This window comes from Spermophilus citellus, assembly GCF_964194105.1.
Source record: "Spermophilus citellus genome assembly, chromosome: 1".
Taxonomy (NCBI): domain Eukaryota; kingdom Metazoa; phylum Chordata; class Mammalia; order Rodentia; family Sciuridae; genus Spermophilus; species Spermophilus citellus.
Genome location: NC_138182.1, coordinates 190,634,755 through 190,662,292, shown reverse-complemented (window position 1 = coordinate 190,662,292; position 27,538 = coordinate 190,634,755). Strand labels below are relative to the sequence as shown.

General features: G+C 43.5%; 1 protein-coding gene across 3 annotated transcripts in view; it reads left to right on the top strand.

Annotated features, from left to right (window-relative positions):
- The window catches only part of CYSTM1 (cysteine rich transmembrane module containing 1), a 62,326-nt gene that overhangs the window by 18,910 nt on the left and 15,878 nt on the right, over positions 1-27,538 (top strand). The gene's annotated exons all lie outside the window — the stretch shown is intronic.

The following is a 27,538-nucleotide window of genomic DNA, read 5'->3' as shown; positions in this document are numbered from 1 at the left end:
GGAGATCTATTTGGTTGTAAGAGCTTTTATAGTACATGCTTAGAAAAGTGCAGAAGTATAACTAGTGAAATCAGAGTAGTTAGCATTCAGGTTTGTCACCTCAGGGGGAGATTGTCTGAAAATAAACCTCATGAACAAAAACAGACCAAAAAGACCCCATACTATATGTGAATTTGTGTGGAATTTAAGAACAGGCAAAAACCATCTTTGGTGATAGAGACCAGAATAGTGGTTACCTCCTATTGTTGAGTAGGGGAGAGAGAACTAGAGTGAGTAGGATGTTAGACATGGTTCATATCTTAATTTAGATAGAATCACTCTTCAAAATGTACATTTGGGATTTTTTTCACTTTCCTATGTATTATACATCAGTGAAAAAAAGGTATAGCATTCGGATCATCCAACAGACTGAGCCCAGTATGAACCTCATGGTATGTCTTTCACCCATAGTCCTTCTGGTCTTTCTGTCCATTTCCAGGCCAGTTTTGCTTATACCACTCTCTAATATGCTTTTGATGAATTTGGAACTTTATTTTTTATGTGGTGCTGAGGGTCGAACCCAGAGCCTCGTGAGTGCTCTACCACTGAGCCACAACCCAGCCCCTTGATGTGTTTTTGAGAAAAAAATATTTTTCTGAGGATTAAGAAGATCGATATGATTGGTAACACTCAACTCTCTTAGTTGAGTGTTATCAACATGATTGATTTCACAAATGCAGTTGAAAGCTGTTTAACATCCTTTCCTACAGATATACCTAGGAATTTCTTTCTCTGTCATTAGTTTGTGAATTTTTAACTGCCTGAACTCATATTGCACCCAGACATTGCAGATAATGCCAAGTGGTCAGGTTATTTCATCTGGGGTCCAGGTTCTATGAATTGGACCTTTTGAAGGTCTAGGCTCATCAACGGATGAACCCTTTGGGGGCCCATTTCATTCTTTGCTCTTGGTATTGTTTCTGGAATTTCTAATCAGAATTGTGTTCTCTTTCTGTGTATCTGAGCCCTATGAAAATTTAAATTTTTTCTTTCCTACTGGGTTGATTTTAGATTTTTCTACTACAACAAATTCTCTCTGCTGAAGTTCAAGTGTACACACTTGAATGTCTAGTCATTCTGTTAATGACTAGACAGGTAGAAAAGGTTTCTTTTTCAAAGGAGGAAAGATATCTTTCAGCCATTCTTTTTTGTTGTTGTTCTTTCTAGACATACCTAACAGTAGAGAGTATTTTGACATTATACTTACATGGAGTATAACTTATTCTAATTAGGACCCCATCCTTGTGGTTTTACATGATGTGTAGTTTCACTGGTTGTGTATTCATATATGAACATAGGATAGTTATGTCTGATTCATTCCACTGTCTTTCCTATTCCCATCCCCCTTCCATTCTCTTCATTCCCCTTTGTCTAATCCACTGAACTTCTGTTCTTCCCCATCCCACCTCTCCTTGTGTATTAGCATCTACATATCAGAGAGAACATTCAAAACCAACATTCTTTTTTTTTTTGTGGGGGGGGCGGGATTGGCTTTTTTCATTTATCATGAAAGTCACCTGATCCATCCATTTACCTACAAAAGTCATAATGTCATTCTTTTTTATTCCTCCAGCCATTCTTTTTTTGTGTGTGTGTCAGGGTGGGTACCAGGGATTGAACTCGGGGGCACTTTACCATTGAGCCACATCCTCAGCCCTTTTTTGTATTTTATTTAGAGACAAGGTCTCACTGAGTTGCTTAGGGCCTCACTAAATTGCTGAGGCTGGCTTTGAACTTGTGATCCTCCTATCTCAGTGTCCCAAACCACTGGGATTACAGGCATGCACCACCTTGCCCAGCCCCCCTAGCCATTCTTAAATGATGTCTGGTACCTAGTGAGGTCTTAACAAATGTGTGATGTATGGCTGGGTTGGTGAAATAGATGGCTAATCTAAGCAGAACCTTCTTCCTCATCTGTTTATCATGCAGAGTTTGTTTTTCAGATTTTAACTATAACAACAATCCCCTTTTATTTGTCTCAAGAAACCAGCCCTTTGGAAACTGTGACTGGAAGCAGCAGCTGCTTGTGGGAATAAGCTTCCCAGAGGACACACTTGTAGGTTATGTCAAGGATCTCTTGGATGTTTTTTAGTCATGATAATTACAACAACTAGTATTTCTTGAGCACAGTGCTTGATGTTAGCCTCATGTAATCTTTACAATTCTGTAGTATCAGTCCCAGGTAACAGGTAGAATCTGAGGCTCACAGAGGCCATGTTTCAGTTATGAATTGTATAGCACATCACTCCAAAACTCAGTGGCTTAAAATAACAATGGTTTGATTATTTCTCATGATTCTGGGAGTTGAGGAAGTTCTGCTTTGTGTGCTCCTCCTGGGATCACTTGTGTGACTTAATTCAGCTGTCAGCCTGGCTGCAGCTGTGATATCCAAGATGGCCTCCTTCACATGACGAGGGTACTGGTTTGCCTCCGGGAGGCCTCCCTCTATGCACAGTCTCTCATCATTGGTGGACTAGCCGAGTTGCTTTATATGGCAACTAGGTTACAAGAAGGGTGAAGGTGGAAGCTGCCAGGCTTTGATAGCTAGACCCAGCACTGGCACAGCATCACATACCCTGTATTCCAGGGTTCAAAGCAAGTCACAAGGCCAGCCAGAGCCAGCAGGAGGGGAAAGAGATACCATGCCTCCTTCCCCTTTTTTGGGTAGTGACTTTCCTAAAAAAATAATTCATCCATTTAAAGTATTCAATCTAGGCTAGGGATTGTATACTAAGGTGCTTGCCTAGCGTGTACAAGGCCCTGGGTTCAAACCCAGCACCACCAAAAAAAAAAAAAAAAGTTTATAAAATATACAATCAGGGGCTGGGGTTGTGGCTCAGCGGTAGAGCGCTCACCTAACACGTGCAATGCCCTGGGTTCTATCCTCAGCACCACATAAAATAAATGAATAAAATAAAGATTTTGTGTCCAACTACAACTAAAAAAATTTTTTTAAAATATACAATCCAGTGTAAGTTTATAAAGTATACAACTTAGAATATCCACAGAATTTTCCCACCATCAGTGCTATAATCCCACAGTGTTTTCATTACATTTAAAAGAAACCCTGTACTCTTTCCAACTCTCTTCCTCCATTAATTCACTTTCTACGTATGGATTTGCTTGTTCTGAACATTTCCTATAAATGGAATTATATAGTATTTGGTCTTTTGTGACAGGCTTTTTTCTAAAACATTAGCTTAATGCTTTTAAGGTTTAGCCATGTTGGAACATGGATTAGTACTCCATTCCTTTCTCTTGCCAAATAACATTTCATCATATGGATATACCACATTTTATTTATTCATTCATTAGTTAATGAGCATTTGGGTTGTTTCTGCTTTTTGGCTGTTATGAATAATGAATAATGGCTATTTACATCTGTTTAGAACAGACCCCTGGATTAAAGGAGCAGAATGTGTGCACAGGGCGAGAAGAATTAATTGTGACCATCTATGCAGACAGTCCATTTCATTCTTCCCTTTCAACAATTCATGTTGCTCTCCATGTGCAAAATATATCCACCCCCAAGACCAGCAGTTATCTCATCTAATAACTACATCAGCTTAAAATCCATCATTTAAGCAGTGTATATGTAGATCAGGCCCCTAGCCGGCCATGCTGCTCTGTGTGCCTTGCCCTGTTCCTTTATTCCCCATCCCTTATCCCCACTCTGCCCCCACCCTTCCCTACACATCTCTGGAGGTCAAAATAAAATATCACCTCCACCTGGCCACCATGGCTTCAGTGGTATCGTGCACAGGCTTCTTTCAGAGCACCTCCTCCCTCTCCTAATTCAGTTAGTTTCCATTTTATGTCCAGTTTCGCTCCTTAGTGTCTGGATTCAATCAGCTGAGTTGTAGTTTAGGCTTTTCCTTTATGTTTTAGTCAGGACTGTGAAGGCTGCAACTGATAGAACCTCAGCCTTAAATATCAGCCAGCTGCAGAGAATCACCAACACCTAAGTAAAGAAAGACTCCAAGATGAAAGATGGTGATCCAAACAGACAGGAAAGGGGACTCTGAAGAAGCAGATGCTGCAAGGAGTCGAAACCCTCCCACACAATATTGGGGTGGGAATTATCCAATATTCTCAAGATATATGGGAAGATAAATCTTATTGACATAAGGGCAGAAATGTATAGAAGCAAACTCAGGAAACAGAAGCAGAAGTACTCAGCCAAGAAGAATGTGAAACTGACCTCAGCCTAAGGATTAAATCCAAAAGACCCATTTGGTAGCCAGATATTGCCAAACCTGAATCTAAGGCTTTTGATACTGATAGAAATTTGTTGTGTGTTTTGATTATCTATTGGTATGTCACAGACCATCTCAAATAGAGGCTCTATAATTTGGACAGGGCAGGAAAAATCTCTTCTGTGTGTGACATCTACAGGGGCAGGAACATAGACGATGGTAACCAGTGTGCAGGGTTGGGTACATGCCCTTTCTGTCCTGCATTATGATTCTTAAATTTTACTACTGGCTTTTTTTTAATATTTATTTTTTTTAGGTGTAGATGGATACAATACAATGCCTTTATTTTTTTTATGTGGTGCTGAGGGGTCCCGCCCATGCTAGGTGAGCGCTCTACTGCTGAGCCACAATCCCAGCCCCCTACTGGCTTTTTATCATGTCCTAAGGGGTGCTGTTGAGTTGACTTACACATGCAATGCAGAGAAAAGCCATTTGGTTTGGCAGCTGCCTCAGAAAGCAGAGGAAGGGAACACGATGGGAGGTCCCAGAAGGTTCTGTCCCGAAATGCTGTTATTCCTGCATGTATCTTAACCAGTCTTGGCCTTTCTGCTCTCATGGGTTTTTGTTTGTTTGTTTGTTTTTTGGGTTTTTTTAAAATCTTTCTTCCCTTGAAGGTTTGGTTCAGTTCAGTTATGTTCTATTCCTGTTTCAGTGGAATCTTTTACTTCTGACTTTATGTATTTAGTACGAGGATTGAACTCAGGTGCACTACCACTGAGCTACATCCCAAGCACCATCCCCCACTGTTTTCCTTTTTTTATCCCCAGCCCTTTTTATTTTTTAAATGTTGAGATCAGGTCTCACAAAGTTGCCCAGGCTGGCCTTGAACTGGTGATCCTCCTGCCTCAGCCTCCTAAGTAGTTGGAATGACAGGTGTGCACCACCCCACCTGATTTCTGATTCATTTTAACAAAAAGTTGTCTCAGTTCCAAAAAAGAAAAAAAAAAAGTATCTAGTATCTGACATCTCAGCTAAGATGGTTTGACTACCTGGGCTGGATGTGTCTCCCTCCACGGGGCTTCTCAGTGCTGCTCTGTGGATCTGTCTCAGGGTGTTGAACCTCATTTGTGTTAGAGCATAAGAATGGAAGCTGCCAGACTGTCTTTAAAAAAATAAAAACTCAGTGTTTTAATTTTGAGACAATTTCAAACATGCAAAAATAGTACAAATGATTCTGTATACCATGCACCCACATTTCCTCAAGTCTTACATAAACACAATACAAAATGTCAGATTTTCTTACCCCTTAGGCTCAAAGATCTCAGAATGTTACTTCTATCTCACTCTTTTGGTCAAAACAGCCACAGCTTTGTCTGGCCTAGATTCTAGGGGAAGGGGAAATAGATTTCACCCCTTGAATGGGTGGGTGGGTAGAATCGCTTTGCAAAAATGGATGGGGAATGGAAAATCTCTAGAAACATTATCTCAGCCCTCAGTGGTGACAGGTGAACTTAGGTTCAGTGAAGCATTGTAGTAACAGAACTACTTCTAGGTTCTTATGATGTGCCATACTAACAGGACTATTAAAAGTGAAAAAATTAAATGCTGTAGTATCTCTAGTTTTACATCAGAAAATAACAATTTTGAAGGAAAGTTCTGTGAATTGGTTAGGGGGTCAAACAAGAAGAAGAGTTTTAATTCTATCACCAAATTAAAATGATCCTACTCAGATACCTCAGATCATCAGAAATGGAAAAATTCTCAGACATCCATCCGGATTAATCGCCCTTCTAACCCCATAGCAGATATTGCTAGTCCATTATGGCTCTTGCTGCCAGACGTAAATGTGGTGGCCTCAGAGTCCTCCTTACCTAAACATTTTAAGCAGCCACTATGAATAGATTTGAATTGTTAGAGAAGATGAACTCAGTCACCATTCCTTACTAAGCTAACCCCCTTTTTAGAGATATTCAAACTGAAGCCTGAAGACTTTGAGTGACTTGCCAGGGTCAGTGAGTCTTAACTAGAGTGGAAGGCTCCTCATTCCAAACTGAGCACATGTCCTCATTGTACTCTGCTGCTATGATCCAGTGCAGATTCGGCAGAGACTCTCTAACACCCACTGAAGAAGAATACTTTTTTCCAGCCCTTTTTCTCCCTTATCTGGTCAACCTGCCAAAAACCAAAACAAAACTACCTAGTAGTTAGCAAAACACCAGTTTCCTGGTAGACAGGGACAGAGTGTGATAGAGCTGGATTCAAATCCCCTTATTAAGCAAGCTCCTTAATCTCCCTGATCTTAATCTCCCCTCCCCTTGGAAGCTTCATGAAGGCAGAGTTTCCTTTGTTTTCATCTCTGTTTCCATGAATTCTAGAATATCTATCTATCTATCTATCTATCTATCTATCTCAGTACTACACATATATATGTGTGTGTATATATTCTATAAATACACATATTTATGCCCATATTCTATTTGTATATATCACACATGTATGTACATATCCTACCTACCTACATACATATATATATATTGTGTGTGTGTGTATATATATCCTCAGTAAGTATGTATTGAATGAATGAATATGTATTGAATAAATAAATAGTAATTAATTTTACTCTTTTGAGGGGTGGCTGTGATTCATGTTAGGTGGCCCTCCTAACTTTCCCTTTGAGGTCCTTCCATTGTTATTTAACTCTTTTGTGTCCACAGTTGAGGTTTTGCACATGTTCTTCTGGGTCAGAACTGTCATATCTGGCAACATACTAATTAAAATAAAATAAGCTCTATTTTAGCATCCCTTTGGGATCTCCCCATGGAGCTCCAAAGCCCAATTGGCTTTTGAACCAGGTTCCAAGCCAGAAGCTACCCAGTGACCCTATTACAATTCTTTTTAATTGGAGGAAACAGAAGGGGAGTGCATCTTCTGGGCTGTCAGGCCCTTGGCCAGGAAGCGTGATGTCAAGAGGCCTCTTTTAGCCCACAAGTCAGAGATTGTGGGGAGGTGATAGAGTGGCGTGTTTTGCTTTCTACACACTATTCTTGGTGTCTCACATTGTGTTCTTTCATCAGTCAGTGTGTAGATAGAAGGGAAAGAAATTTCGTGGTCTGGCATCTCTGGCTAATTGGCCTGGGGTGTGAATTACAGCTGGTTTGTGTGGGCCTTGTGTGCTTCTTTCATCAGCAGTTCCTGTCAGGCATCTGCACTCCCGGGAAGCCTTTCCAGCATAGACAAGCCTGGTCTCTACTTTCTTTGCCAGATGTCAGGTGACAGACCATCCCAGCAAGGACACTGCATAGGGCCACCAAAAGTCACATTGGCTTTGAAATTTAGGTAGAGTTTCTTCAGTTCTCTGGACTTCCTTTCTATAAAATTGGGATTATCAAACCATGGTAAAGAATAACTAAAGGAATATAGTTTATGACTCCTTAGTGGTTAATGAGGAAGAGTTAGTGCCCTCACAAATTTTTGAGCTTTTGCTTGTGGATGGAACCAGAAGCTCTCAGAGAAAGGAGGGGAAACCAATTGCTAAGGGTCCCTCTTTATCTACCCTGAGGGTCCCCACTGGCCTGAGGCAAAGGGGACAGCTCCAAAGTCATCTCTCGTCTGTGACTAGAATTCTTTCTTCCGTTGATGTGTCCTGCACTGTGTAATTCTACCCAGACTCCCTAATTCCTCCTCATTTCCCTCATTAGTGAAAGCCAACCCTTGAGGTAACCAGCAAGGGCCTATGTGAGCAGGATGCTGCCGCCTCTCTGACACCTACCACCTGGCTACCTGCTCACTCTGCTACTTCTCAGGCTGACCTGGGCACCAATTAGGTATACTCCTACCCCAGGGCCTTTGTGGTTGCCGTTCTTGTCCCTCAAGATTCCCACCTGGCTTCATGACCTCACTTTCTTTTGATTTTTGCTCAGCTGTTACATAGCAGGAGAGGCCCCCCAACACATCCCATCCCTCCCATGTATAGCACCCAAACAGGTTCCCTATGTCCTGTTCTTCTGCCCTTTTCCCTGCCTGACCTAACTTTGTGTGCTAGTTCCCTGGCTGCCTTTCTCTTCCCACAGGAACACAAGCTCCTTGAAGGCAGAGGCTTTCATATGTTATATTTACTACCTGAATTCCAAGTATTTGTCGAGTGGCTGAGCCTCGCTGCCATGTCCTCTGGCATTTCTTTTTCAGGCATCCCTGAGTTTCCTTTTCCTCCTCATGTCATCTCTATACATACTACTAAGATAGTGTCAAGAGTCAGGCCTGGTGCTGAGTACTGCATGTCCTTTATCATTTAATTAGCATGACAGTTAAACCTCTAGAAAGTAATTTGCCCAAGGTCAGAGCCAGCTAGTGGCAGAGCCAGGCTGTACTGACATTCCCTGTGTGGCTCCACCTCTAGTGTGAGTCACCAGCTCCTTTGGGCTCTGCTCCATTGCTGCTTCCCCCTTCAGATCTTGACAAGGGCCAGGCTTGGTGTATCTTGTGCCCCTCTGGTAATATGTCCTCCTTGGTTTCCTGGCTTATCTTGTTGCCTGCCTTCTTAGTGGTAGCAGTGACTCTTGTGCAAAATACTCCTCCATATATTGATCCTTCATTTATATTTGTTCAATCCATTTCACCTTCCTCTCTCCTTTCACATCTCTTGACACATGTTCTGGGACATTCTTTTGAATCTTCAAATGCGTGTGGTGTTTTTGTAGACTCCTATGGAAAGTGCCTTAAGGTCCCACATGGGCCTGGGCCAGTGTCTCTAAGGCTTTAGGTGGGCTTGTCAGAGGTGTGAGAAGGTCATGGTTTCTGGTCCAGCAAGTGGGGCTGGGCACATAGACCTTTTTCTAGGAGAAGGGAAAGATCGCTCTGATGGTCACAAGGACCATTTTCCCTGGTTCCCCAACTAGAAAATAAAATAGTTTATGGGGTCCTCTGGCGTTTATGGCTCTTGAAATGTGTTCTGACACCAACTATGTTTTTCAGTCATCTTAAGGCCTTTCTTTTCCCTACCCCAGAGAAGATATGGAGTGTAGAGTTTGCTGCTCTTTGGTTTGGAGGGAAACCATTCCTGCTTCCTTTCTGTAGTGTCCTTTTAGGCTCCAGTTAGTTTGGAGGCGTTTCCTCCGTACTGGGCTCTATATGTACAACTTTAAAATTTAAGTATTTTTTTATGCCCTCCTTATAATTTTCTATTGTTCTTAGAATAATGACCAGTATCCAGAGGCCTTGAGGCCCCTCAGGGTCTGACTCTGCTACAGGTTAGGTTTTAGCTCCTCCCATCACCATACACCCTCCTCCCACATGGCCTTTGTAAATGCCATTTCCTCTGTATGAGCTGGAAATTTTTTACCCCCTATTGGCTCCATACAGGTAACCTCTATAAATCCTTCACATGTCACTCATGCATCGATACTATGGTACACTGAGTGGTACCCCCCATCTCCCAGTCTGGATTGGTTTTTTTTTTTGTTTATTCATTTTTTATTGTGCTTTATAGTTGTACATATGGATGGGATTTGTTTTTACATATTCATACATGCACACAATATAATTTGGTAGATTGAGTTTCTGTCCTGCAGATTTATAATTTTCAGTTTTGACTCTAGTTATAGAATTAAGTGCTTCTTGCTATCTAAAACTCCACAATAGATGACTTGTCTAATTGTACGGACCGATGGATTTCCCGTTAGCTATCAAGTTATTAAAGATGAAGAAGAGTTTAGAAGTAATGTAGGAGAGAGGACAGTATGAGCCTGGAAAAAGTTTTTTCAGGTTGTTAAATCTGGGCTTCATTTTGCACAACAGACTGCATTACTTTTGTCTCTTTCAAACTTACTCATTTTTTGGTTTGAGGTCTGAGCAGAAGATTCATTGTGTAGCAGGGGCTGGACCCCTGGGTAGTCATAGACCTCTGAATAATCAGAATTGAGAGATGTGGCTCGATGACATCCTTACCTCTATCTACTGAGTTCCGGCCCTTACTCTTTCTCTGCTCTGTAAGCATAGTAATAACATTCATTGACTTTTTAAAAATTCCACTCATAATCCAGATACTCTATCATCTCATCATTTTCATGTTATTTCCTGGGCAGTTCTGGCTTACACACGTCATTTGTATCTGGCTGTCACTGAAGTGTAGAGATCATTGTATATTGTATATCTGTATATTGTAGAATAGTTTGCAGCATCCTAGCCTCTAGACACTAAATGCCAGGAGTATCTCCTCAGTTTTGACAACCAAAAATTTTTCCAGGCATTACCAAACGTCCCTTAGGGGCCGACATCACTCTCCTTTGAGAACCACTACCACAGAGTCTGAATAATTAAAAATTTAAGTGGGTCATTGCCTTTGAGCCCATTGAAGGAAAAAGCTTTCCTAATTAGCTTCTTCAGCAACTGAAAAATACATGACTTTTTCTGGTGGCCTGCTGAGGGAGGTAGTTTGGGGAATTTGGAACTATAAAAAACTCCCTTTGACTGGTCAGGCTTTGTTCTTGAGCCTCTTTACAGTCTGAGGCTGGATCATCTGGTGTTCAGTAGCAATTCCTATGTTAAAACAGAACAAAAGAAGTTTGAGACCAGTGGTTCAAGTCTTTTAATATTAAATATTAGATATTTATTATATGTAATAATTAATAAATACTATCTGAATACTAGAGCTAATATTTGCCTACTAGTTAGTGTAGGTTGGTCATATTTATATATTGACTCATTTAGTCCTCAGAACAACCTCTGGGTAGATCTCGGTATTATCTCTGTCATAAAGATAAAAAAAAAACTGAAGGGTGAACTTGTTCAGCACACAGCTAGGAAGCGGTGGAGTCAGACTAAAACCCAGCAGACTCGCTCCATCCAGAGCCTGTCTCCTCAACAGCCATGATTTACTGAGCTTGCTCTGCCATCCCTGGTTCTGAGCTGAAAGCTTTGTATATATGGCTTCCAATTTTTATATAGTCTTTCAGAGTAAGTTATATTATCTCACATTTTACAGATGTGGAATCAGGGGCTTGGGGAAGCGGTGTCCTGCCCATGATCCCCCAGATCTCTGAGCGAGAGGCCTGACATACTTACATGTATCACGTGGCTTCCCATGAATGAGTGAAAAAAAGTTTTGTTTTGTTTTGTTTTTTGTTGTTGTTGTTGTAGATGGACAGAATGTCTTTATTTTATTTGTTTATTTTTCTATGGTGCTAAAGATGTAACCTAATACCTCATATGCTAGGCAAGTACTCTGCTACTGAGCTACAGCCCCAGCCCAAGTGAAAATTTTTTATGATCTTGTCTTTCTTTTTCCCTGGAGCCACCATTCACTTGTTTAAAAAAAAAAAAAAACAGTTAATTGTCCTCTGTAATTTAGTATTAGTAACTAAATAATGTCACCATTTCTAGTTAGATCTTTTTCAGATGCTTTGTGTCCATTATCCTATTTAATCCTTACAATAGTCCTAGTGGTATCCCATTTTGTAGATGAGAAGACTGAGACTCAGAGAGATGAAATAACTTTCCTAATTTATTTTGAAATAGTAACTAGCTGAGCCTTGACTTGAACCCAGGCCTGTGTAGTTCTAAATTGTATTCATAACTGTTATGCTCTTTTGCACTCTGTTAGGGAATATCCTTAAAGTACTTTAGAATTATCACACATTATTAGCAGTTGTGAGGAAAGACTTTGTGGGTAAGATGTGTTCTCTGGTGGCACTCAATTGTAACTCCTTTCACAAAAGCAGATGAGATGGGTGTTTAGTGAGTATACTGGGGATTTGGCACCAACTTTGTCCACGGACTCATGACTTCAGGCCTTAATTTGACAGATTTGCTCAGCTAGGCCCAACACTTCAGTGATGGTCTCCCTAGTGACTGCATTGAGTTTCATGGACCTATATGTCATTTGAAGAGAGTCTGATCATGAGGACATGAGGTGCTCTAGACTCCTAAAGATGATCTCAGCTTCTTCCATCTTCTCGGGAATAGAGGCACAATCTGCTTTAGTCAAGTACTTTATACAAAATACTCCATCTTGCCTTTCGAATGCCTTGGCCTGCACAGCACTCTGAGGTAATGGAGTATGAAAAAACAACTGCTCTGTGCAGATCCCATTTCCTCAGCTGGCTGGTGAGCTGCCTGGGAGCAGGCTGCGTTGGCCAGACCTGGCTGGCCTGGGGAAACATAATGTGTTTTGAAGTCTTTGGCTGCTTTCAGACCGGTTTTCTCATTGTTGTTAGCCCTCTGCTACCTGGGTGCAGCCTGGGTCTTCTGCTCTAATACTACTTTACCCCATTTTGAAAACATGACACAGCTAGTCCCTTCAGCTTTTGCATAGCTTTCTTCAGTTAGGCTGTTGTAAAGAGTGAGCACATTGGTTTAGTGGCCAAGGGAAAAAAAGACTGCTTTGGGGAAAAGGTAGTTAAGGAAATTGTAAGGTGCCGCTGGGTTATAGAGTATGTCAGTCCCAGAAGGATTGGAGCCAGGCAGGCACTATTGGGACCTCCCTGTGCCAGCTTCCTTCTGCAGAACAAGTTCAAGGTGTAGGGTTCTAGTGTAGGGGATGCCCAGGGTGACAGGGATCTTCCCCTAGGATGCACTCTTCCAAATAGCAATGAAGCATTAGCTGCACTGGAGGGGCCCAAGGGTCAGGGCTTGTGCACAGAGTGATGTGGCTCTCACTACACCAGCTGCCTGTGTGGTACAGTGCCCAGAAACACCTACTGCCATCCTCCCAGTGGTCAGTGTGGTTAGCCACACGGGAAACCTGAGGAGGAACCTCTTGACTACTGACAGCTTTTTCATTTTCTCAAGCTTCCCTTGGGTTTTCATGGAAGTTACTCAGAAGAACCGGCTACACTGGTAGAAGTTGGTACCTTTTGAAAAGGTCTGCATTCTACTTATTTTGTGGCTCCCCAGAGTTAAGATGCTCTAAAAATTGGGATATGACACAAGGTGATTTATAATTAGATTGCTGACAAAGAAGGTAGCAAGGATTGGTGTCTGCATCACTGGATGAGGACTTAGCCTAGCAGACAGTGACAGTGTGAGAATCAAACCCAGAATGATCACTGGCCCAGAGAGCTGGTTTCTTCCCAAGCTCTGCTTAGTTGAGCTCTGCTAGCACTCCAGAGCTTCTGGTCCCACTCATATCCAGGTTCTCAGGGAGAAACATGGCTACTTTTTAAAAATAACTTTTTATCTCTGGGCATAGTGATGCATGCCTGTGACTTGGGAGGATGAGGCAGGAGGATTACAAGTTCGAGGCCAACCTCTGCAATTTACTGAGACCTTGTTTCAAAATAAAAAAGAGTGCTGGGGATGTGGCTCAGTGATAAAGAACCTATGGATTCAAAAAAAAAAAAAAAATTCTCTCTCTCTCTCTAAAAAAAAAAATTCTCTCTCTCTCTCTCTTAAAAAAAAAAAAAAGAACCTATGGATTCAATTCCTAGTACCTAGATTTAAAAAAAAAAAAAAAACTTTTTAAATTACAGAACTGTGTCTTCCTGGGGTGAGCTTAGTGGTAGAGTGTGTGGCCTTGCAGCCACAAAGCCCTGAGTTCCATCCTCAGGAATGCAAAAAAAAAAAAAAAAAAAAAAGATATTTTTCTTTCTAGAAAGTAAATAACACCTATAATTTTACTATCCAGAGATGGTAGTTAGAATTTTGATGTTTTTTTATGATGCAAGCCTTTTTGAAATTCATCTAGTGTGTTAGTCTCTGTCCAGGGGATTATTTACAGTATTATATTTAATACTATATGAAAGTGATACATATTCTGATGTTTGTGTTTTCATTTTAAATTTGTCAAGTCTATCCTTAATTGCATCTTGGCCTCTGAGAACATGAATCTTAAAGACTATGTACAGGGTGTGCAACTACACCCAGTAACTTGGGCAGTTAAGGCAGGAGGATTGCAAGTTTGAGGCCAGCCTCAGCAACTTAGACTCTGTCTCAAAATAAAAAATAAAAAGGGCTTGGTGTGTGACTCAGTGGTAGAGTGTCCTTGGGTTCAATTACCAGTACCTATCACTAATTTTCACTGAGTTCTCCATTTTAGATATTAGTCTCACAGCATTGACTTCATGCTGTGTTTTTCCCATAGTCTAAATTATTCATAGAATGGTAGCCACAATTTATTGTTTGTTTTGTGCCAGGCACTGTGCTAACTACTTTTCAAAGACTATTTCATATAATCTTTCTAACAATCCTGAGAAGTGGGTATTGTTATTATCTTCATTTTTCGGGTGAGGAAACTGAGCCATAGAGAGAGTATGGGACTATCATTTACTTAAATGGACTATTAAGCATAACTTATCAATCTATGAGCCAGAATCTTTAAGAGCTGGACCTTGGGGATAAGAGATGAAAAGAACCCTGCTCCTGTCCTGCAAGCTGACAGGCTGGCAGAGGCCAGGGGTCCATGGAGACAGACCCAGTGAGTAGACCCTGGCAGTATTTGAGTCTCTGCCCTGGTCTGGTGTTGTAGTCTTGCTGTCCCCCTGAGGGACTGGGTCTTTTTTCCAGTAAATATTTACTTTCCTATCAACTCATGAAAAGTCTTATCACCTTGCACCAGGAAACTTGCTATTATGTGCTGTCAGGGTTGCTACCCTTTTAGATTGAAGAGGCCAGTACTGTTCCCCTCCTTTTCCTTTCCTGCTGGGCTCAGTGATCTTTCCCTCATTTGATCAAAGGTGACTTGCATACTCAGGCTGGTGTCCTGATTGGAAGAGGTAGCTTCTCCTAGGGTCACCCTAACCATTCTCCACCTTTTAGACTTCAGAGGCTTTCTGAAGTCCAGGTTCTGTTCTGTAGAGCCTCCCCACCCTCTGCTACACACACTCTTCTTCTTTGTACCTTAGCTTTCTCCTTGGGGCCCTAGGCACTAAATACTTTTTCTGGGAATACATGTGCTTAACATAATTTGAAAATACTCTAGAAAAGATTTAAATGCCTTTCAGTTGTATTTTTCTTGGTGGAGGGAAGAGGTGGGTCTCTATTAGACTTTTTAAAAAATAGCATCTGGGATCCCTCTGATTTCTGGAGACTGATCCCAGGGCCTTGCCCATGCTAGGCAAGCACTATGGCATGAGCTACACCCCCAGACTACAAGCACTTGCCCAGCTTGGAGGATTTTAGAGAGTGTGTAAGACTGCATTTATTGTGAGTTGTTTTTAATGAGTAAAAATGGATTTTTGCTTGTGACAATATGTGTATCATGAATCATTTAGAAAGGATCAATATTCCTCTCCCTTCTTCCTGAGCCTCCAAAATAGCCCCATCCAAGACCCTCTATCAGCCTGTGGGTAGCCATGAATTCCCCAGGGCTGTGGACAGGGTGTCCTAGAGCTGCAGATCTGAAGGAAAGCTTCCAAAAGAACCCCTGCTAGGAAGGGACATTCTGGGCCACAGGGCCTACTTTCCCCGGCCTAATGGCTCAGACTCTGAGCTTCCTTTGTTTGCTTGGCTCTCAGATCTTCTCCTAGGCACATTGTTCCCTTATATAGTATAAAGTGATGCCAAGGACAGTCCTCAGCCCCTTTCCGAAAAGTTTGGGGTTTGTCAAAAATCTCATTGGAAAGGTATGAACTGACAGAAGTGGGGTAAGTACCTTTTTAAGAGCTTGGGTCTTCATGCATTTTCTTATAAATGCTTTGCTTTAGTGAGTTGCCAGCTAAGCCCATGTCTGCAGCTCGCTTACATGCAGCTTGAAACAGTATTTCCAGTGGAGGTAATGGGGGCAAAGCAAATTGTTCATTTATTCATTCATTTGGTGACTCCTTGGTGCTGGGCCTATGGACTGCTCTGTGCTCGGCCATGGGCACAGAGTGACCCGTGCATTGGAGCCCTCGGCATCTTTATCCAGGTAGAATTAGGTGAGGGTCACCAGGGTTCCTCTTGGGGGTCAAAAAGCATTCCTGAATAGAACCATTCTTCTCTTCAGTCGTGGAAGAAGAGTGGTGAGGCCAGGGGTATGGGGTTCTTAGTGTCAGCCAGCACCAGCCTGCTGGCATGGTAGGTGTAGGTAACAAGGGTGGCTATGTGGTTATGGTGCCCTCAGTCTTCTTGGATTGTCACCCAGAAGCCTGACTCACAAGAAGTTCCACTGAGGAAAGGTACCTCTTTTACTCCATTTCCTTGTTCCTTGTTTGGTCTTCAAAAAGACCTGAGCTCATTGTGGAATGTGTAAAATGGAACTGTTTGTAGGATCTTCCAGCTTTCTGATGCTCATGTTGCTTCCAGGTGTCTTAGCCACTTACTCATCAGGTCTCTGTTTGGGGAGTAGCAACAGCAGCTAACATACACTGCATCCTTGCTGTAAACTACATGCTGGTTTATGTGGATTAACTCAGTAAGTCCCTTAAGTGCAGTGAGGGAATAAGTGCATTTTACAGGTGAGGACACTAAATGTCACACATTTAAGGTGGCATTGAGGCTAGACCCTAGGGTGTTGAGCTCTAGTGCTCTCTCTCTCCTGTCTCTGCATTGTTTTCCTTGGTGGGCTGCCAGGCCAAGAGATTGGGTCTGCTTGGCTGTGATCTGGGCAGATGATGACCTCAGCGTTGCAAACAGCCTGTCCAACCAAGAGTGTCCCTCAGGTTGGGTGTGCAGAGTGCTGGGCTTTCAGAGTCTGAGAGTGCTTCTGCTCTGTCTCAGGTTCCTCCAAACTTAACCAGTGATGCTATAAATAAACCCACTACGTTGGGTAGCTGAGCTCTTCTCAGTGCAGGGGGAGAAATAGATGCCTCTGCCTTCCTGGCATATTGGAGGTTCCCTACACATCTGACCTCTCTACAAGGTCAAGCCCACTTAGTTTTCCATGGGAGGATTTTTTCATAGCAACCATTAGCCTGTTTTAGTGGGAAAATGGTTGGTTTTGATGTTGGAGACTTTGATGTGCCTTCAGTGACAAACTGATAGAGGTGACCGTGGAAAGAGTTGTTTCCTAAGCTCCAGCCCTGTCTCCCAAGCCAGCAGAGGTCTAGTCACAGTCCTGAAAGCCAGGCACTCCTTCCATGTTCCTTTCTCCACTGGGGACATTTCTGGCCTCACATTTGCCAAATAAGTATGTCTGTGTGGGTAAGGTGGTGACTTTCAGGCCTTTTGAGTTGGTTTTTGGGTGGGTGACAGCTTACGGCAGTGCTGCATGACGACATAGTTGCCATGAATCACTTGGGCAGGGTTCTGGTGCCGCACAGTTCTTTCCAGATCTGTGAGGTTAACCTTTTTTTCCCCCCTCTGAAGTGTGGCCAGCGTGCTCAGGAAGTAGAGGGGAGACGTAGGGGACAGTCCTGCAAGTGAGGTCTGCCATGTACCATAGTCTCACCATGTTCTTTGAGATTGGTCATTCTGTCCCATCCCTGCCTCAGAACTCGCTGTGTATTGGGCTCTAAATTGAGGTGCATGCAGGAGAAAACACAACTGTTTTTACTGGTGTAAAATTAAGCCTAACAGTGGAGGAAAAAAACAGCCTGGGGTATTTTGCATGAATACATCTGCAGGAGCTGTTAATCAGTAACAGTGGAATCTGGTACAGGTAGAAGCCAGTTATGGTCTGTATACCTAAGATAAAACACACTTTGTATCCAGTAAAAACTATAGGACAGTGTTTGCCTTGTTAGAAAATGTGGCAAGTACTATTTGAATGAGACTCCTGAGGCTGGCACTCAGTATGAGTCAGGCTGACTTTGCCGATAACAGAGCAGCCTGTGCCTTTCTGTGTCTGGGCATTAACTGGCAAAACCCAACAGCTTCCTCCTTGATGATCTCTGCCCATTTGGGCAAGTTCCAAAGAACATGATCCTTTCAAAGTAACCTCTCCATTTCTCTCCTTATAACCTAGTGCCTGAAAACCAAGAAAATAATTATTTTTCTGGTTTCTATTCAGCCTTCTAAAATCATGGCAGAAGTTATCTTATATTCAGAGCCTCTGAGTTGAGGGCTTGTGGTTCTCTGGGTCACTTAGTATTTTTGCTCCACTCTTCTTGTTTTGTTTCCATGATCCCCCTTTTTATGCATCTCTCCTGCTGGAAAGGATGTAACAGCAGGTCATGCCTTACCCCCTCACTAATATTCCACTCTGGAAAGAGGAGCCATCAGGCCACAGTGGCTCTCTCAGTTAAGAGAAGCCAGAACAGGGGATGCAGCTCAGTGGTGGGATGCTTGCCTAGCCTGTGTGAGACCCTGGGTTCTATCCCTAGCATCATAAAAAAGGAGAGGAGCTAGGGCTATAAGGATGGGCCATGGCAGTCAGGGCCAATGTAAAGGGATGCTCCCTTCTTGGTGAGCCACTTACTAGCCATTGTTTACTTCAATTTTCTTGTAGCTGCACACAGAAAGAAAAAAGAGGGCAGGGCAGTGATGAGATTGACATTCTTCCCACCTACACTCACTGAAAGGACCTGTCCTGATTCTGAGTTCCAATTGTTTATTATTGGTCCTCCCCAATTTGCCATGTGACTGTGCACTTCCTAAGATAGGTTTTCTGTCTCTTCTTACCAAGTGGTCCATGAGCTGCCTGAGTCAGGGACAGTGCCTTTTACTTCTGGACTCCCCTGCAGGTTTGGCTGTGTCAGGAAAACAAGAAGTGGGCATGTGAGGTGGGAGGGAGATGGAGCCAAGTGTCAGCAGCCCTAGCTTCTTCCCCCTGCATGTGTGTGGATGTGAGGGCTAGCAAGTGCCATGTGAAACAGTGTGCGGAGGCAGGTGGGCTACACAGGAGGCCAGAGTGGACTTGGTGTTTTGGTGACCAGGAGGTGCCTTTGGCTGGCCCGAGGGACTGCAGGTTTAATCCACGCTACCAAAGTGAAGAGAACTGAAACTGCTGCCGGAACAGAATGTTCCTGAGCCACCAACTTCCAGGCTGTTGAGGTGCCTGAATTCTTCATGAATAAGCAGAAGATTAAAAGACTGCACGGTTTCATGTGTGTAGTAACATATTTGTAACATAAAATTTGATGTTTTAACCATTTTTGAATGTGTGGTCCTTTGGTACGCTCACACTGTGGTGCAACCATAACCACCATTCTCTCGAAAACATTTTTTTCTTTTTGTCTTCCCAAACTGAAGCTCTGTACCTGTTGAACAACAGCTCCCTGTATTCCCTCCCTCTGTTCCCTGACAATCACCATTCTGCTCTGACTCTATGAATTTGTACTCTGGGTACTTCATATAAATGGAATCATGCAGTATTTGTCCTTGTCTGACTGGCTGAATTCTTTTTAGCATTAATGTCTTTAAGGTTCATCCATGTTGTAGCATATGTCAGAATTTTCTTCCCTTTTAAGGCTGAGTAATATTCTGTTGTGTGGATGCACAGCATTTCATTTATTCATTCATCAATGGATACTTGAATTGCTTCCTCTTTTTGGCTATTGTTAACAATGTTGTAGTGAATGTGGTTATATAAATACCTGTTCAAATACCTGCTTTCAGTTCTTTGGGGTAAGGTTTGTAAAGCTCAAGAAGTGAGATGTCTTTAAAGATTAGTTACTGATGAATCACCCTTCTCTACTTCGGGCTAGACTTTCAGACCAAAAGTCAGCTTTACTCACCTTCTAATTTTAGACTCCAGCATAATCACATTTGGTCACTTGCAACATCATGCTTCGTCATGCTTCATTTTGATATTTGATAGGCTTTTGCAACATGCTACAATTCCAGTTTTATGTATCATCTTTCATTAACTACGCTTTAGTTGGCCACTTCCTTATGATTATGCAGGCACTTCGTTGACACTTGGTGGTAGGCACTGAGCTAAACTGTGCCTTACTACAGCAACTTGCTTTAGGAGCGTGGGGCCCTTCAGGCCTTCACCCTCCTCTTTTCTGACATGAGTAGGTCTGGTCTTTTGGCCTGTCCCCAAATCTGAGTCCATCTGGGAGCCTGAAACACAAGCCTACTGAAGACAAGGTCACTTGTCCTCCACTTGTGTCAGTTTTGTGCAAGCACGGTGTTATCCCCCCATTTGGTGGCTCTGATAATCTTCTTTTGTTTCATGTAGTTTTTACACAACATGTAGAATTACTGGAATGAAATGTACTTTTTTTCCTAGTTGAAAGTAAAACACATTTCTGAAATACCTTGGCATTTGGATTTGTTACTGAACAGGTTTTTCCTGCAACAGCTAAGAGCACACCTGGGGAGATAATGGGCTTTCTTTTATTTATTTTTTTCTTTTCTTTTTCAGTACTAGGGGTATTGGACCTATGGCCACACACATGTGAGGAAATTTCTCTACCACTAAGCTATATCCACATTCCTTTTTTTATTTTGAGACAGGTTCTTGCTGAGTTTCTCAGCTGACCTTGAACTTGTGTTCCTCCTGCCTCAGCCTCCAGAGTAGCTTGTGTGATAGGTGTGTGCCAACACCCTGGCCAATAATGGGCTTTTGAGGAATGCACTGTCCTGTCATGAGTCTCTCTACCTCTAGATGATGTTTCCTTGAACCAGTGTCCCTTTGCTGGACAGTAAGGAAGTGGAGATGACTGGTTACAAAACTCTTGTCTTATGGGCATGTGGTTATTTCTGTGTTAATTTCTAATTAGAAATGCTCTAGACCCACAAATGAACTAACTCAAACTTCTGCATAGCTAAGGACACTAAGAACAGTCCCAGTGTCCTGGTAGGCTTTGAGCCTATGACATTGATAAGAACCTAGACTATGGGCCATGCAGCCCTTCCAAGTAGTTCAGGGACCCTGCCACTGCCACAGCCCTGTAATCACCTGTCCCTGGTTACAAGGCTTTTGGTGCAGCCTGTGTAGACCGACACTGCCTGCTCACAGTTCCCGTGCAGCCTGCATTGTCCTTCCCCATGTTTCAGGCCCTGTGGGGCAGTACATGGAGAGAGTTTGTTCCCCACATCAGAAGAACTTGGAGTCTAGTTAGGATAGACAGAAATGTTTCTGAGACGGTCCTATTTTTTTCATTCTATTCGTGTGACAAGAGTTTAAATGAAAACATCCCTGGCACACAAAGTTAAAAGTCTCTTCTTATTGCAGCATTTTCTGTTCTGGACGCTGCACAGCATGGACTGGCCTGAGGCCTACCTTTGTCATCTCAGTACCTCCTTGGGACCCTCCCTGCCTCTGTGTTTTTTTCCTTCTGTTTTTAAGGATGTTTTTGAATAGTTACAATTAGATTATTATGCTGGCAGGAATTTTGAGTCGACAGGAGTCTTGGTGGGCTAGGGAAAAGCCCCCTTGGCCAGTCTGCCTGGAGGCCCCAGACAGTGGGCAGGATCCAGCTGGACAAGTAAAGGAGGAGGAAAGATCTCAGATCCCCTGCTGCTTCTCTATTGGGTTCTTCTCAAGGCTGGCCCAGCTTCTCCTGGGGCTCTGGCACATGGCTGCTGGGGTGGGAGGAGGAATGATGAGGTGACATTTGGTTGCCAATGAGTTATCTTCAGTACCACTATCAACCCCATTTTTTGCAAGTGAAGACAAAATAAAATTTTAGGAGATGGCAGGGACAGGCTAAGTCAGGGGCAGAACTGAACTAGAGCCTGAACCAGGAAGGAAGGAGTGTCAGACAGGTCCCAGCTAGATGAGTGAAAGAAAAGGGGCTAGTACCTGCTTACTACTATGCTGCCATGTTATTTCCCTGATGATTCTTATTTGTGTTAGTTCTGGATGCTGGAGGGTGAAGGAAAGAGCCTGCCAGACAGATCAGATGCCTCTCAGAGAAGCAAGAGATCTGTGTTGGGGGAAGGGGAGCTTTTCACAGGGTAACTCAACTTGACCTGGGTCTCTGGCCTCAACCTAGGAGGGGCCTGCTAATGAATCAGGCAGCTGGTTTTGGAGCTGACTTGGGGGTGAGGGGTACTTCTCTGCCCTGGGGCAGGCAAACCATTCCTCTGGCAGGGAGAGAAGAATGAAGAGTTGTTTAAAGGGTATGCAGCCAGACCAGTTTCTGGAGGTGAGGAGGCATCTCTCCTCACAGGTGTCACTGCCCTTTCAAGATCCATGGAAGACAGGCCTGGCAAGTGGTCTAGGCAGGTGTAAGTGGGCCATGGTGTGGTTTCCAGCCAGGGGACCAACATTGCCTGCGGTGTCCAGGCCTTCAGTAGGTGGGTGGATTTTTACTAGGCATGGAGCTCAGTCAGGATACCCATGTGCCTATGGCCTCTGGGCAGACAGTCCCTATACTGCCCTCCTGATTGTTCCCATGATACGGACGCAGTATATGAGCTCCCTGTCCCCTAATCTTGGAAGTTGCTCTGTCCTGGTCCTTACCTGGCCTTCCCAGTGTCATACTTTCCAAAGTTGTGACCTGAGCTCTGGCACCATGTGGTTGTTTGAGACCAAAGGAGAAGTGACAGAGACTCTGTGTATGCGTGAGTTGGACTGATGAAGTATGTTCACACGGGCAGGGCCTTGCGTTCCTGGCAGTCCCCCATCCAGCATTCTTATATTCTCCTGCCAAAGATATCTAGTGCTAGAACCCTGGCTCTCCTCCCTCAATGGATTTGGGTACATCCCTCCCTCACACTGGAGCTGTTCTCGTCAACATGTAGTGAAGGGCTAACTGATCTTGCAAGACCCTTGCTTCTAAAACAGGTTATGGCTTTACGTTCTGAACTCTTGTTTATTTCTGAAGCTTCTCCCCAGAACCCAGGTGAGCTTCCTTTCCTTTCCCCTATCTAGGTCTGTCTACAAGAGGCCAATTCTTCACTCAGTCAAGGGAGTAGACTGGCTGAAAGGTCATAGTCTTGTGAATAATTGTAATAACATCATTGAGCATTTATTGAATGCTTTACAGTGTGTTAAGCATTTTACATGCATGATCTTTTAGTTTTCCCAGCAACCTGTTTGGTACAGAGTACTAGGATTACCCTGTTTTATAGCAAAAGAAACTGAGGCTAAGAGAGGTTATCACCTGCCCAGGGTTATTTAGAAACAAATAAATACATTTATTTTAAGCAATACTGTAGACTGAATCCAGAACCTTGTGCATGCTAGGCAAGTATTCTACCACTTAGCTGCATCTTCAACTCACTTATCTAAATTTTTTTCTTTTTATTTATTTATTTATTTTTGTGATACTGGGGATTGAACTCAGGGGCACTCTACCACTGAGCTACATACAAACCCTTTTCATTTTTTATTTTGAATCAGGGTTTTACTAAGTTCTGACCAAGAACTCAAGATCCTCCTGCCTCTATCTCCCAAGTTACTGGGATTATAGGTGGGTGCTACCATGCCAGGCCAATGACCCTATACTTAAATCCAATTTGATGTTATTAAATCCCTATTCTGAAATCCTGATTGTAGTCCTTCCCATTAAAATGGGATAAGATGTCTTTGGGAATTGTGACCTGGATGGGGGATATTCCCTGTGTCAGTAAACAAAATTCCCATCTTTCCTCTGCTCTTGCACCATAGCAGTCCACAGACTTCTGTGACCTCAGAAAGCTATGTTTTGTTGTTTTTTTTTCCCCACCAGGGAGCAAGCAGGTAGTTCTATAGAAGCCTGAGTGTCTTCTAATCCAATTTGGTTCTGATACTATCTACCTAGAGACAGTATCCAGTCCCACAGGTTTGGGGGTCAGTTCCCAAGTCTGCTCCCCGTTAGATGCCAGCATCAAGCCCCGAAGTTTTACCTGTACTTCTAACTGACCTAATATTAATCAGAGTTTCCACAATCCTCTTCTTGTTTCAGTTAATTTGCTTGAGTGACTCACAGAACTCAGGGAAACACTTCTGTTTACTAGTGTATTATGAAAGGTGTTAAAATGGATATAGATGAAGAGATGTATGTAGAAAAAAGCATGTGGCACTTCCATGCCTTCTCTAGGCACTACCCTCGAAGAACCTCCACCAGTCAGCTATCTGATAGCTCCCAAACCCTGTCCTTTGGGTTTTGTTTTGTTTTGTTTTATTTAAGATGGACACAATATCTTTATTTATTTAATTTATTTATTTTTTTATGTGGTGCTGAGGATTGAACCCAGTACCTCACAAGTGTGAGGCAAGCGCTCTACCACTGAGCTATAACCCCAGCCCCTGTCCTTTGGGTTTTTATGGAGACTTCATTTTATAGGCACAACTGAAGCACGAACAATTGTGTGGAAATGTGACTGGACAGAAGTGTCCTCCCTCCAAGGTGTGGGGCAGGACCCTCTGGAATGAAGAGGGTCTTATGATCTACTTTACCATGGAGCTACATCCCGGTCCTTTTTTTTAAATTTTGAGACAGGTTCTTGTAAAGTTGTTGAGGATCTTGCTAAATTGCTGGTTGTGGCCTCAAACTTGTCATCCACTTGTCTCAGCTTCTAAGGCATTGAAATAACAGGCTGCCCCACCATTCCCAATTCAGAGAATTTCTTTATGACCAACACCAAGACAGGAAGGCAAAGAGGTTAGAATTTCCATAATGTTCCTTGGAGAAACCCTAGTTTCTGTCGCCAGTTTTGGGAAGGGAATTATAAGCCAGGAAACATGGATGAAATCCAAAATATATACTATACATCTTTCATACTCAGTATCAGGTAAGGAGGGTTCCTTCCCCTTTTCTTCTCTGAACTTCCCATTACCATAAGATTGCAAGAACTTACTGCCCCTTCCACCCACACCTTACCCACTGCTTCCTGCTGAACCTCAGGTTCCTTGAAGAGATTCTGAAACACACCTGTGGTAGGGAGAAGGGCTGGGGAGACAGGGACATTGGTTGTCTGAGAACAAAGCTAGGGTTGTCCTTTGGCGTTTTTGACCTACCTCCTTCACGGAGGACTAGCCTGTTGGTGTGCAGTAGGTAGTCTGCCCACCAGAGAGAGGTGCTCACACACCCGCCTGCTACAGTACGGCTGTGTTCAGGGCAGCTCTACCTCTGCTGCCCAAATCCAGCCTCAAGCTGGCTTTTGCCTCTTCATGGCAGAGTTGTCCTCACCCAGCCTCTCGGTGGCTAGAATTCTGCAGCCACCAAGTGTAGGCTTGGTGCTTGAAGCAGAGGGGAATTTCACCACACAGAATTAACACTTCTGTTTGGATTATTAGTCAGCCAACCACTTGCCTTTATGCTGTGCATGTGCCTAGAATTGAATTCCTTGGCTTACATGAAGAGGAGGTACAGCCTTCCCTAGAGCACTGGAAGACCTCCTGAGAGGATCTGTTTTCTCAGGCCAGCTGAGTCAGGCCTGTGCTATGCTAAGAAGTAGCCTGCCTTGTGGGGCAAATAGCTCTGTAGATCCAGGTCTTATACATGCAAAGGGATTTGGCTCTGAGGCATTGGAGGCTCTGGTAGGCTGGATATGAGGGTTGCTGAACATGGCCAGAGACACCCATGGCATCTATGGACAGTCTAGGAAAAAGTGCTATAGGGCGTAGAAGCCTGTATGTTTGAGCAAAGGAGTGACATGATAGGTAGCTGATGTAGAATCATGGGAGCACGCTGCAGAGCATGCTGTGAATGCTCCTTTCTAGCTGACTTTGGACAAACCATGTAACCCTCTCTGAAGCGGTCTCCTCCTCCATAAAATGGGACCATAATGTGTTCTCTACCTGTTGATGTGCAGGGCTTTCCACACTTTCCAGTGGTGAGGATGGAGAGGGTGATGGAGGCTGAGTCTAGGAGAAGTAGGCAAGTGCCTTGGCTGGGAGGATTCAGTCCCATATCTCAGCTTCCAGGGTGGTGATGGAGGACCAGGAGAGGAGAAATGGGGAGATGTTTGCAGGACAAAGGACAGGACATGCTCAACGACAGAGTTGCTGGTCCAGGAGCACTACTTTTAGCATGGCAGAAGAGAAGGCACTGAAGATCCTGATAAGGGTACTGCTGAGGTTATGCGCCAGCAGGAGCAGAGCGCAACTGAGTGCAAGTCAGGATGGAGGGGCTCTGCTGAGGGGGAGAAGAGAAAGAAGAGCATGGGGGGTCACAGTCATTGGGATAAGCAGAGAGAGGGGAGCCAGGGACCACTGAGTGGGCCTGCTCTCTGGTACCTTCTTCCTCCAGGACCTGGATCAGTGGGCTTCTGACTCTCTGCCCATATCCAGAGAGTAGCAGCTGGGATTGGTTTGGTAAATTCTGAAATGTTGCCAACTGGTATTGCTGGAGAGGGATGTAGGTACAAAAGGAATGTTGGCAGGGAGCTGTTTGGGACTGGGCATGGGGTGGGGAGGTGTTTTTACTCACAAGGGCTCCACCGTAGGAGTGGCACAAGGATAGGGGTGCTTTCTGGGTTCTGAGTTCTGTGCTGGGATGAATGGTGATTTGTTGGCATCTCCTGTTTGCCAAGTTTGCCCAGGAGGAGTCCCAGAGGTCACTCAGGGCTGACAGAGGCAGCAAAGCTTAAGAGGAGTCAGAACGGGAGGATGTAAGGCATATAGGACCAGGGATTGGAAGGGGCTGGGTCAGTTCAGGTTTGGTGGAACAGGGTGAGTGGAGTGTCTAGGTAACAGAGACTTGGGAGGCAGTCTAGGACAGAGGACTGGGCTACTGGGGCTAGGAGCCCAGGTCAGTCCACGCCAGTTGCCCCCACATACCCTACAGCCAGAACTTGTGGAGAAGCTAGATGGGGTCAGGGCTGCTAAAAAGCTACAGATGCTGTCCTGATGGCAGGACTCCTGCAGGGACTGTAGAGGAGTGGCTTTGAAATAAGACAAAGCTGGATTTGAGAAAAACCAAAACAATACAAAAAGTGAAAACCTCCACCTCTTCCCCACATTCTGACCTTTTAGTTTCTTGTCTTCTTTTCAGAGACATATATGTGTCCTTCTTGTACAAATAAAACAAAACACTGCTATGTTCTTTGCTTTCATTCCTGCCTAAATTCTTGGTCACATGGAAGAACTACCTAGTTCTTTTTAATGGATGCTTGGTATTCTTTTATATGGTTTGCCTTAATTTAGCCAACTGGACTCCAGTGGATAGACACTGGCATTGTTGCTGCTTTGGGGTTGTTTTGATGGAGCAGCAATCCTACTTTATGTACAACTCTGAACGCTGGGGCAATTATTTCTGTAAATTCTAGATATAGATTTTCTGGGTCAAAATTGTTTCCCTTCCTCCAAATTTCCCTTCAAAGTTGTGGGGGCACACACCTGTAATCCCTGCAGCTTGGGAGACACAGGCCTCCTAGAGAATTGCAAGTTCAAAGCCAGCCTGAGCAACTTAGTAAGCTCCTGTCTCAAAATTAAAAATATAATAATTTAAAAGGGCCTGGGGATGTGGTTTAGTAGTTAAACACACACCTGAGTTTAATCCCCAATACCAAAAAAAAAAAAAAAAAAAAAGATTTCCTCAAATCATACTTCTGCTAACAGTGTACGGAAGTTACATGATAGGTACATAGAGCTGTTATAAGGCTTCCAGTCAGTTCTTGCCAATCAGGCT